Source organism: Gavialis gangeticus, unplaced genomic scaffold (genome assembly GCF_001723915.1).
Source record: "Gavialis gangeticus isolate Ggan-Ray unplaced genomic scaffold, GavGan_comp1, whole genome shotgun sequence".
Classification (NCBI taxonomy): Eukaryota; Metazoa; Chordata; order Crocodylia; family Gavialidae; genus Gavialis; species Gavialis gangeticus.
Genome location: NW_017729022.1, coordinates 130,921,734 through 130,933,415, shown reverse-complemented (window position 1 = coordinate 130,933,415; position 11,682 = coordinate 130,921,734). Strand labels below are relative to the sequence as shown.

General features: G+C 43.0%; 1 protein-coding gene across 2 annotated transcripts in view; it reads right to left on the bottom strand.

The window, feature by feature from the left end:
* Positions 1 to 8,941, bottom strand: part of SLC8A1 (solute carrier family 8 member A1) — a 171,615-nt gene extending 162,674 nt beyond the window's left edge. The window contains exon 1 of one of the 2 annotated variants that reach the window (XM_019516175.1): positions 8,629 to 8,941. The gene's annotated coding sequence lies outside the window, so the exon portion shown is untranslated. The remainder of the gene's footprint in view (positions 1 to 8,628) is intronic. The other variant, XM_019516176.1, reaches the window with a different exon arrangement.
* Between the last annotated feature and the right edge of the window lie 2,741 nt (positions 8,942 to 11,682).

Sequence of the window (11,682 nt, the reverse complement as noted above, 5' to 3'; positions counted from 1 at the left end):
CTGTTCACCAGGGCCCCCCTTGGAGTCACCAGGAACAATGGCCACAAGCTGAGGGAGGATAGGTTTAGGTTAGATATTAGGAAGAACTACTTCACTGTAAGGGTGGCCAGAGCCTGGAATAGGCTGTCCGGAGAGGTGGTGCTCTCACCTTCCCTGGAAATCTTCAAGACGAGACTGGATAGGCACCTGGCTGGGGTCTTATGACCCTTCCCACCCCCAGTGCTCATTCCTGCCCATGGCAGGGGGTCGGACTCGATGATCTGTCTAGGTCCCTTCCGAGTCATTGATTCTATGATTCTATTCTATGATTCTGTGATTCTGTGATTGTTCTCTACAGTGCATTGGCAGGACATTAACCTCCCTTAGGAGGTTACTGCAGTCTAACATATGTTGCACCTAGAAGAATCCTTCTGGCTTAGCCTGTTTCTTCCCACAATAATGTTTATAGAACTCGATAAACAAAATGACTTTTGTAGATATATTAGATTTTTTTTGCCATTTTTGTATGGTGTGGGAGTGGTACTAAATTTGTTAAGGGATGCAGCTCTAAATTAATGTAAATTCATAAGCCAACCAATTTAGTTGTAAATTTTCAGTAGATACATTCTCTTCCAGTGCTTGTGCTGCAACTCTGAGGATGTACTGTAGTCTTCATATGTAATCAAATGGTTGTGATCCTGCTGTCAGTGCAAAACTCGTCCTTAAGTATTGAACAGCAGCCATCCCATCCATAATGTAACAAGAAACAAATTATAAAAGCAATCGAATACTTCTGAGAGGGCCAACTTTTTCAGCAGCCATTCCACAAATTAAACCATGTTGCATCTTTTCTGAGTGCCACTCCAAACCACTTCCTTTGCCTGATCTACTCTTGTTTTCTGCTGCCTGCCCTGTACTCCCTGAATAACCTGCTGTGGGACTTTCTGCTCCTTGCCTTGTGCTCTGTGCCCAAACTAATCCTCTGCTTTCTGCTCCCTTCCCTGTGCTCTGCTTTCTGTTCCTTGCCCTCTCTGCTTCTGTGCTGCTTGTTCCCTCCCCGATCTGCTGTGTGCCACATGCAGATGCTACCCATGCCACTTGTGGCACACACGGTACAGGTTTGCTACTCTGGCATACTTCATGGGATAGTATCCACTCATATGACACATTAGTGATAGGATCTGCCCTGTTCCTTATGTCTTGTAAAAGTTCTATGGCATCTGGTCCAACCTATTAGGGCTGTGCAAAGCTTCAATCCCTAATTCAATTAGGTGGAGATTCAGCCCAATTTGGTGGCCAAATCTCCCAATCCAAATCAAATTAGAGGACCCTTTAATCTCTCTGAATCAAATCGGAGCCCTCTGAATCAGTTCAGAGAGATTCACAAAGATTTGGCGATTCGGACACAGTTTTAAATGTTTTTTCTACATACCTCTAGGTAGCAGGGGCTTGTGAATGCTGCAATGCAGGGGTGCATGGAGCGTCCCAGAGAAGTGCGGGGGGCTCCCCAGCACGCTCGGCAGCAGACCTGGAAGTGCCTCCCCGGCTTGGTGAGTACTTCCGGTCCACTTCTGGGTTCGTCGCCAAGCACATGGAAAGCCCCCCCCACTCCTGTGGGGCGCTCCATGCACCCCAGCATCACAGCAATCACGAGCCATGCTGGCACCTTGAGGTATGTGGGAAAAACATTTAAAGCTGTGTCTATGGCCGAATTGCTGATTCTCCAAATCAGCATTGAATCTTCAGATTTGGATTCGGCCGAATTGAATCAGGGACAGTGATCCGAATCAACAAATTGAATCACTGTTCTTGATTCAGGCCGAATCTGAATCCAAATGGAATAGGGCCCACTTTGCACAACCCCTACAACCTATTCACTTAGCCATCTTTAGCACTATTTGGAGTGTTAAACAACGTTTTTAAACAAGTTAAACAGCAGAATATAAAATTGTTGTGTATTATTCCCATCACTCCAGGGTGTGGTATCACTGTGCTTCACAGATTTCCCTAAAGTTCATGCTTTGAAGAGTTTTATCTTCACACATATTAACAGATTGTATTTTAGCATGGAGTGTTTTGTATATCTCTGGGTTGCTCATTGGCAGCAGCCCTATTTCCTCTGATGTGAGGGTACTGGAAATGACTAGCACATGCTCTCTTACACATACTGTTTTTTGATGAACATTTTAACAAAATTAACCTCTCTCTTCAAAAGAGGCAAATGCTGGCATGTGCACCACTGGCTTCAATAGGCTGGGTCCAGAACACAATTTACATTAATTCTCTTTCCCTTCGAACACAGGAAATAGAATCAATAGCAAACTCAATAGTATATAACAAGGGTAAGGCTGTTAATGTTACATCCTGCACTCTATATAAAGCACAGAAATTCCTCAAGAAAAGCAAGGGAATGGGCAGGTGCTTTCAGTACAAGCAGGATCTAAGAAGAGCCCACTGAAGTCTATGGAAAGACTCCCATTGGCCTCAGCCAGCTTTGGATCCAGTCCTTGTCTAGGTCAAGGGCTAGCCATGGGTATTCCCTCTGTCAAGGGCTAGGCATGGGTAGTCTCTCTGTGAATAGCACTTTCTGTGATCTGTGTTATTTGTTACTAAACCTTGTAGAGTAGTAGGGTAACTACTTCCTTCCAGCCCCATTTTTTTGTGATTCTGCAAGCACGTCTATATATGCACATTTACTGCACAGTAACCGAAATTACTGCACAGTACAGATGTGCATCTACACGTGCATGCCCATACTGAGCAGTAAATATGGCAACTTATGCCAACTTGAGTGCAAATTTGATACCTGCATCATGCAGGTATCAAATTTATACCTGATTAGTTACTGCACAGTAATGCATGTATAGACGCCTTATTGCACAGTAACACTGTGTGGGGAATGACTTGGGACTAACTTTAGTCCTAAGTCAGTACATACATAGCATTAATGTGCTTTAACACTTGCACGTGTAGCTGCTGACCTATTCTTGCTTACTGTGCAGTAAATTTAAGCTGGTGTAAATACACATGTAGACACACCCTATGACTACATACCTAAACCTTATCTGTTGTATGTATTTTGCTGGCAGTTATTTGGAGCCCACTGTACCTCTATACAGCTCTCAGAGGGCATAAACACTATCTAGTCTAATAGTTCTCAATCTTTTGAGAACTCAAGGCACCTCTTGATAAATTCATAGTTGCATAGTTGGTAGGGTCGGAAGGGACCTGAGCAGATCATCAAGTCCGACCCCCTGCCAGGGCAGGAAAGAGTACTGGGGTCAAACGACCCCAGCAAGGTGTTCATCTAGCCTCCTCTTAAAGACCCCCAGGGTAGGAGAACGCACCACTTCTCCTGGAAGTTGGTTCCAGATCCTAGCTGCCCTGACAGTGAACTAGTGCCTCCTGATGTCTATCCTCTGCCAGCTTGTGACCGTTATTTTCAAGGAACCCCTGGCTAGATTCATGATAGTCCTGGAAAATATCAGAAGAACAATTCTTCCATTGCAAAGAACTCAGATAGACCACAGTAGGTCAGCATGTATTTAACACTGTTGACTCTTATTTGAAATCTCTGGGTTTGTCGTGAAAATCGTGTTTGCGCACCTGTGTTAGTATTTTGCTGTACCCCTCAAAGGCTCTTAAGGCACCCCAGGATGCTGGAACACTCTCGCTGAGAATCACTGATCTAGTCAACCATGCAAAGAGCTTAGGTTTCTTTCCACACTGTGGTACATTGCATGAGGTGGGCAGAGAGTGTAGGTGCCCTGACCAGTGATGTCCCAAATAGCTTTGAAAGGCACTGTGGGTTGGATCATTTGCTCACATATGTCTCTATGGCTCTACCAGAGGCAATGAAGCTCCACTAATGGAGAATCTGGCAGGGATGACTCCAGGGGTGCATGTTACACTTTGCTTCTGAAGTTCTACTTTTATTTAAAAAGAGCCAGCAATGACAGCCACGCATGTATAGAACATGCTGGAAATACACTTGTTACTAAGCAAAACAGAAGGCAAATAGCAAATACTGTCATAAATGCATTTAATCTGTTCTGGAATGCCAAGTGCATCATTTACATATGGATTTTGCAAATGGCAAATCTGAACGTCCTTATTGCACTTTCCCTCCTGGAAAGTTGGCTATGTTTAATTAAATAGTTTCAAATCCCAGTTTTCTAGGTCTGTTCCACTTTAGCTGAAGTTATGACAGCTTGTTGCTGTTAGTTTGAAAAGAGCTGCTTACCTCATCATTCTCAGGGGCTGGTCCAAGACTATGGAATGAAATCTCAGAACTAAGGACCATTATAAGCCTGCCCACCTTTTGCTGCTTCCAGCCTGCTTTCTCTGTTATAAACACAGAGCAGTGTGTTTATAATTCCCCCACACAAAACAAAACATTGCATTGCATATATAATTCTCGACGCTGGAAGAGGATGAGAAAAAGAAGGAACCGCATGGACAGCGGTTAGTCTTGTTGCTTAATGCACAGCTGGAATGTGCTAAAACACTACAGTAAGGAGAGTGCATTAAAACGTATGCTGAAGGGAGAGAAGCTCCCTTTGGATTTTGTTTGGAAGTATAGAAAGAATCTTTAAAGATGATGTAAAGAAAGATCTCTCAGCAGAGGAATGGAATTGTCTATAGATGCTTTACCAGGAACTCTACAAAGCTTGTATCTGGCTTTTCAAAGGAAAAGCTGAGAACATTTTAAGACACTTCATCCTCCAGGATCTGGGATGTAAATATTTTATCCATCTGAAGGGGAAGGGCATGCCCAGGAGTTGCTATTAGCTGGCTTCAGTTTGCAAAATTTTCTTCAGTGTGATCGCATGGTGTAGCCCTGCTCTGTGTTATTTATTTAAAGGACGCTATCTTCTTCGGTGTTATGGTATAACCTGTGGCCATGCGATTCTGTCTTCCACAACAGACTATGCAGCTTGCAGGAACTGAGGGACCAGCTCTATGTAGCTAATGTAAACAGACCTTGTGTTTTTTATAGTGTATAAGTGGTTTAGGAGCCCAAACTCTGCAAAGAGTGCTCCTTTACCACACAGGCATATTTGAAAATACAACAAAGCTCATTTGATACGTCTTGGGGACACAGGCCAAAAGTTTCAAAAGCAATTCGTGATTTCACATGAGTCACAGCTGTGTAGCAAGGACAAACCTACAATGCCTTTAATGTAGCTGTCTTGGGAAATACTAGCTGTGCAGCCACAGGTGTATAGAGGTTGGCATGGACTGATTCATCCAGATTCTGGCTGGATTTTGCACCCTGTGCTGAGCTCCAGGCTGCTGTGAGAAAACCCTTACCTGTCCTCAAAGTAGCTAGCCACTGCGTGGCTAACCTGAGACAGCTGAAATGTTTTCCAGGAAGCAATGTACCACCTCACACACCCACCTTATAATAACCAGGCCCCTGTAAGTTTCCCCAGGTTTGCACACAAGCCCTGAGCCACTCCAGATCAATAGGCACTTATGAAAATCTTGGCCATTGTGCATTTGATGCTTTATTTTTCATTGTTGCTATTTATGTTATGTCAGACCTTGGGGTCCCCTCCTGGCATCTTGGCAGCTTTGTGCTGGGCACTGTGTGAACACATTGGTAAGAAGCAGTCCCTGTCCCAGAGAGCAGACAAGACATAAACATGGGAGGGGCAACCCAGCACAGAATAGAAAAGGGACTTGCTCAAGCTTACTTAGCAGGTCAGTCTCAGAGCTAGAAACAGAACTGAACCCTTGTGATTCTGGGGCTGTGCCCCCATACCTCACAGGATATTTTGTTAATACTTGATGGCAAAGGGAGCCTTTCGCTGAGACTGAATATCGCCTTCCATTTTCTGCCATGGACTGGCATGGGGAAAAGACTGAGATGGCACTTGGCTGTTCTCTCACCACAGACACAATACAGTACAGGGCAGAGCTCACTGACTTCCCTCTGAAATCAATGGCAGGCAAGGAAGGTCAGCACTCTATAGCACCAGGCCTGGCCACGTGTGCTCATCTTAGATCCACTAGCATGAGGAGATAGGTGCCCCCCAGTGAATGTCTGTGCAGCAATAGCACACCAAGCTCTGGCTTCAGTGGAGTGAAACTTCTTTATTGGGATTCTAGGGATTTTTTTCACTGCATATTTTGACACAACTTCAACCTGCCTCAACCATACTCTGCTAAAGATGAAATTATCCCTTCTGACCTTTAGATAGAGGAGGGAGAGAAAAGGTCCAACAATAAATTCCCAGGGCCTAAAATGTTTTGCCACAAACTCTGCAGGTTTCATTTCAATTCCAATCCATATCAAGTGGAATTTTTCTTGGCTTTGGATCTCTGTTAAAGCCATTAAAGACATTTATTCATGGGAACTTCAGTAAACTTTGGTTTATTTGTTAATGCCAAGGGAATGCAAATTATGGCAAATTATCCAGTACTGACCAATTAGCAGGCATTGGGGGAAAGGAGGGGAATCAGACCAATGGCAAATTAAACCACTGTGGTCAATAATTCTGTAGGCAAATTAACTGGAGTTTACTGTAGCTGCATCACAGAAAAGTCTTAATTTTCAAATATCTATCTCTATAGCTATGCTGTATACCTTTTACTATACTCACAGGCTATAACTTTAAGCTTTCAGTATGAAAGAGTTAAGATTGCTCCACACGTAACTCACCAAAAACAAAACAAGAAAATGAAGAATTAAGCTACCTAACAAAATATACTTCCTTTGGACCTTACCATCTTATGCATATTTTTTCCCCTGCACAGGATTCCCTTCTAGTGTTATTAGTTGTAGATGTTTAGCGTAGTTCTTGGTTGCATTACAACTGGGCAGTTTGTTAAAGTAATGGTGTAATGGAAACTATCGATCGCAATGGGATCAGAGTTAATGTTAGGACATAGCTAGCAAATGTCAGGTATCTCCATCAGTTGCTGCACATAAAACTTCCTGTGCCAGCAGCTGCACACAACACTTTCTTGAGTATAAGATAAAATCTGACCAAAAATGCAGGATGGATTTACATTGTTTCATGTGCAGTGGAGCATGCATGTTCATTTTTTGATAAATTAATAGTTTAAAATAAGCCTAGGTTTGCATATGTTGATTTTAAGACTACCATTTCCCTGTATTTCCTCAAAGTTCATCTGTCTGCTGACTTCTCCACAGAAAGAATGTTTTCTAAAAGATATTAATCGACAAAGAACATTTGACTGTCACAGTCAGAATTCCAGCCAGAGCTCAATTTCAAATACTTTTATTAAACATGAATGAAAGGAAATCAAGCAAAAAGTTTCAGAGAAAATGTAGAGGGTCTGAAAACCAACTTTGTGGAACTTGTCATTAACATGCCAAGTAAATGAAAAGAGGAACAGGAATTAATGCCCCATTTTAATCTCTGTTTAGCAGGCAGCCTTTAGAATCAGAATCATAGCATTCCTATTGCGTTCCAAACATATTATTATTATAACAGTTCAAGGGAAAAATTATTCTGATTATGAATAAAAATGTCCATGACATTTGTGGTTTAGTAATTTGCCTTTATGAAATGACCATTGCTTAGTGTAACCTTGGAAATGCCCTTTGATTTTAGTAATTTTCATTATATAATTTTCAGTCCTTTCCATTTAATTTTACTTAAGCTGATCTCTGTGTTTCCAGTCTATTACCCATCTGAAAAATGAGAAAGCTTCTTTACTTAATTCTTTGTAGCAGGAGTTTGAATACCTCATTATAACACTTGAAAACCCCTGAACTGATCCAGAAATCCTGTTTTGCAGCCCTCTGAAAATCGCATGTATTTAACCATAGAATACAAAAAGAAGAAGCTTTTAGCCCGTTATCCATTCCAGTTTAATGAACTACTTTTCCTGTTGGACACAATATATGATGTGGGTAAATACTTGGTTTTGACAATATACAAACAACAGTTAATATAATTTAATATTAAATGGATATTGGTTTGAAGGAAAGCTATCTTTATGGGTCTTAATACTCCAGAAATATTAATTATGAAAGAAGGGTAGTGTCATGACAATATGTACAGTTTTCAGAGGTTTTGGTTTTCAGAATACTACCATGTCAGTTAAAACCATGTAAAAACCCTCACACAGGATGTAATCAACCTCAAATCTTCAGAGAAACATTGAGAAATAGCCCTCAAGTGCCAAGAAAAACAACAGTCGTTTACAATAAGCTCTTCCTAATGTCCATTCAGTCAACCCACAATGTTAAATGAGACACATTTCTCAAAATGAAAGTAGGACAAACGAAAGCACAAAAAATCCCAACTATCTAATGTCTTCGTTATATAGACACAGATTCTAGAAAATAACGTCTCAAAGTGTCTTGGTTTTCTCCCTGATTAAGGGGCAAGATGAGCCAACTCATAAACTCCAACAGATTTCTAAATAGCTGACGATAAAAAGGTGAATTTTGCAACACTTCTCTTTTTAGCTCTTTTGGTCAGAAACTTTCTCCATCTCTATAGCAGCAATTCTGTTCAATGTAGTGTCCCGCACTCTGTGATTTTATGCCAAATCTATTTCTTTGGAATTATAGCACAGCCCCAGATATACAGTTCTTCTCACAATATAAGTGAAACCCAGCATCTAAAATGTACATTTACAGAAAATACTTGAATGCTTTTCACTTACCTCTGTCAAGTCTCAGCAGTTGTGTGTACAGAGGAATGGAAAAAAAGATCTCATATGATAGCTTCTCTAAATTTACCAGAAAGAAAGGAGTTAGGATGCTTGTCCTTTAAGTGTCTCTAAACATGGTTTGCATAGCTGGATCTCAGCTTATCTGTGCTTTTCTGCTTTTGCTTCCATACATGGATCTGTTCCCAACAGTAACTCCAAGCTGTCGAAAAGAAGCTATCTGGCAGCTTTCAGCTTCATCCAAACACATAAATGATAAAAAAAATCCTTTCTGTCTGATACTTTTTACACCCCCAAACCCCTGCCACAATGTCTTGTTCAAATTAACTTGAAGATTACATATTTCCTTTTCAGTGCATGCTGAACAAATAATGTCAGGCTAGTACATGCAACCATAAAAAATGATGCTTAGGCTAATACTGCACTTAAAATGGCTTCAGTCTCATGCAAATCTTGACTGTTTGCCCACTGCTTATTAAAATATTTGTATAAGTAACTGCTAGAATGGAGTAAATATAAATTATGAAGACAGGGAGTATTTTGCTTTTTTGTTCTTAAGTTCATGTAATTTTATTTCCAAGAATACTTCCTGCTTTCCTTACAGGTCAGGGTTTTGTATGCTTGTTACTCAGAAGTATTTCAACACAGCATACAGCATATCTGTAGTGCTGGAAGGTTAAGATTCACTTTTTTGAGACAAGAGAGACTACGTTAAAAAACTGTAGCAAGCAGTTTCACATTTGTACCAGTAGCAGTAGTTCCTTTTCCACTGAATACTACAGCAGCTGCATAGTATAAATGTCTGGGACTTTGTAAAAAGGAAACCATGGCTTGAGAAAGTCTCTGCACATTTATTTATCAATAAGCAATAGGACGGAAGTGGGAATTCTCTCTCACAGGTCCCTTCCCCCCAGTTTCATAGATTTCCCTTTGAGAGGGGGTGGTAGTTTGAATCCCCCTCTACATGAGGGGGGACCTAAAAGTTCACTCTTCTACTTCCTGGGTAAGCACCCTCCCCAACAAGCTGTGGGGTTAGAACATGGGAGGTACTTTTCCTTCATTCCCTCCCCCTAGCTAATTATGGGGTTTTGCCAGCTAGTTTCAGACTCATGCACATGCAGTTGCATGTGTATAGTGCTGTGTGCCCACCTGGCCCAAGCACAGGCTACTGCATATGTTCAGTAGCTGTGTGCATGCTTGCAGATTCACACTGCAGATGGAATAGCATTTCTGACCATGTATGAGTGCCAAAAAAATGTTCATTACACGGCCGGATAAGTGCCATATGGGTGCATAAGGGGATATAGGATTCAGCCCCCAATGCCTGGAAATTAGAAAAATTAGATAGTCTATACCCTTAACTCTGCCTCTTTGCATATATACATCCTCTCAAGCATTTTATTGGTACCCATATTACCTCTCCTTCTCACCACCCACCCAGGTCAGCAGTCCACTTTCTAGCTGCTCCTGCTGCCTACATATATTCCTGTCCTACCAGGATCACTGTCTACATTAGGGCTCAGTCTTGGAATGTGTTGAGCACCCCAGCATGATCCAGCAGCTGATTAAATTTATGCATATGTTGATTTCATTGATTTCAGTACAGCACATGTTTAACTGTATTGTAGATTCAGGCCAGAATGTCCTGTTTCTTACAGAACCTGTAGAGCAAAGGGCATGAGCGGGGGCCCCAGCATGCTTCCTGGCAGACCTGGAAGTGCTTCTGGTTCACTTCTGGGTTTGCTGCTGATCATGCTGGCGAGCACCCCGTGATTCTGTGGGTGTGGAAAAGACGTACCTCCATTTGCTGAGGAGAGGAGCCGGCGGGATGCTGTGCCAGAAGCGGAGCATGGTGAAAATGAAACTCTGGTGGTCCCATCCACCGCAGCAAAGAAAGAAGAAAAAAAACAAACTACTGAGTTGGAAAGAGCCAGGATCAGCTCCCATGTCAGCGTGGGCATGCTTTATAACAGCGTACCAGGACCAATTCACCTCCCAGAACCCCAAAACCGGGATAAAAAGCCCGGCAGGGAATCAGTGGGGAGGACCAGAAGTGAGGTCCTCAGTCAGCCCAGAGGGGACAGATACTGAAAGCAGTCCCAGCTCAGGGATCTAGTGGCTACCCCAGGAGGGCAACTTCATTACAGAGTCAGAGCCAGAGATGGCACCACAACTTACCAGAGACTATGCTGTGGACATAGGAGGTCCACAGCACAGATTGGATCTTGGCAAGATCAGATAAAGCAGGGACCAGCGGACAACCAACCCACAGCAGGTACGAAACTCAAATTGAGGGTGGGATGCCAGGGGACACGACAGGCTGGGACTGACAAGACGCATAAATAAGGCAAGGTGCAGCAGAGACTAACCAGGTCCAATAAACATCCTGAATACCACCGTAGTAAATCCGAAGGGCCAAGACATCAAAAGGGATGCAAAAGTAATCCTGGTGGCCCAGGTAATACCATCTGTGGTTCGCATTAGGCAGGGTGTAGGGGAGGCGGAGCCCCAAGCAAGGAAGGACAACCAGAACGACGGAAAGAAGGTACCAGGAGGGACAGGGAAGAACATCTTCCTCCCATTAAAAATTCTTTTTCCAGCAAAGACATGGCAGGCGGGACCCCATGGGGTACCAACCTGTGGCCATCATTGCTTCGAACGCCCACTCATGTGCTGCCTTAGTCTGTGCTGTAAGGGGTCCACATTCGTGAAATCCCTGAGGTGGGTGTCGGTTGCCTCAAGGACCACCCCCAAACTCACCTGCCATGACTTTGAATATTACACCAGGTTGAGGGGTAACCAGCATGGGTTCGTGCAAGGCCGATCCTGCCTGACTAACCTGGTCTCTTTCTATGACCAGGTAACAAAGAGCTTAGATGGGAAGAAGGAAGTTGATGTCATCTTCTTGGACTTCCAGAAGGCCTTTGACACAGTGTCCCACCCAGTTCTGGTGGGCAAGCTGAGGGACTGCGGCATTGACGAATGCACAGTCACATGGGTGGCAAACGGGCTCCAGGGGAGCACCCAGAGGGTGGTGGTGGACGGGTC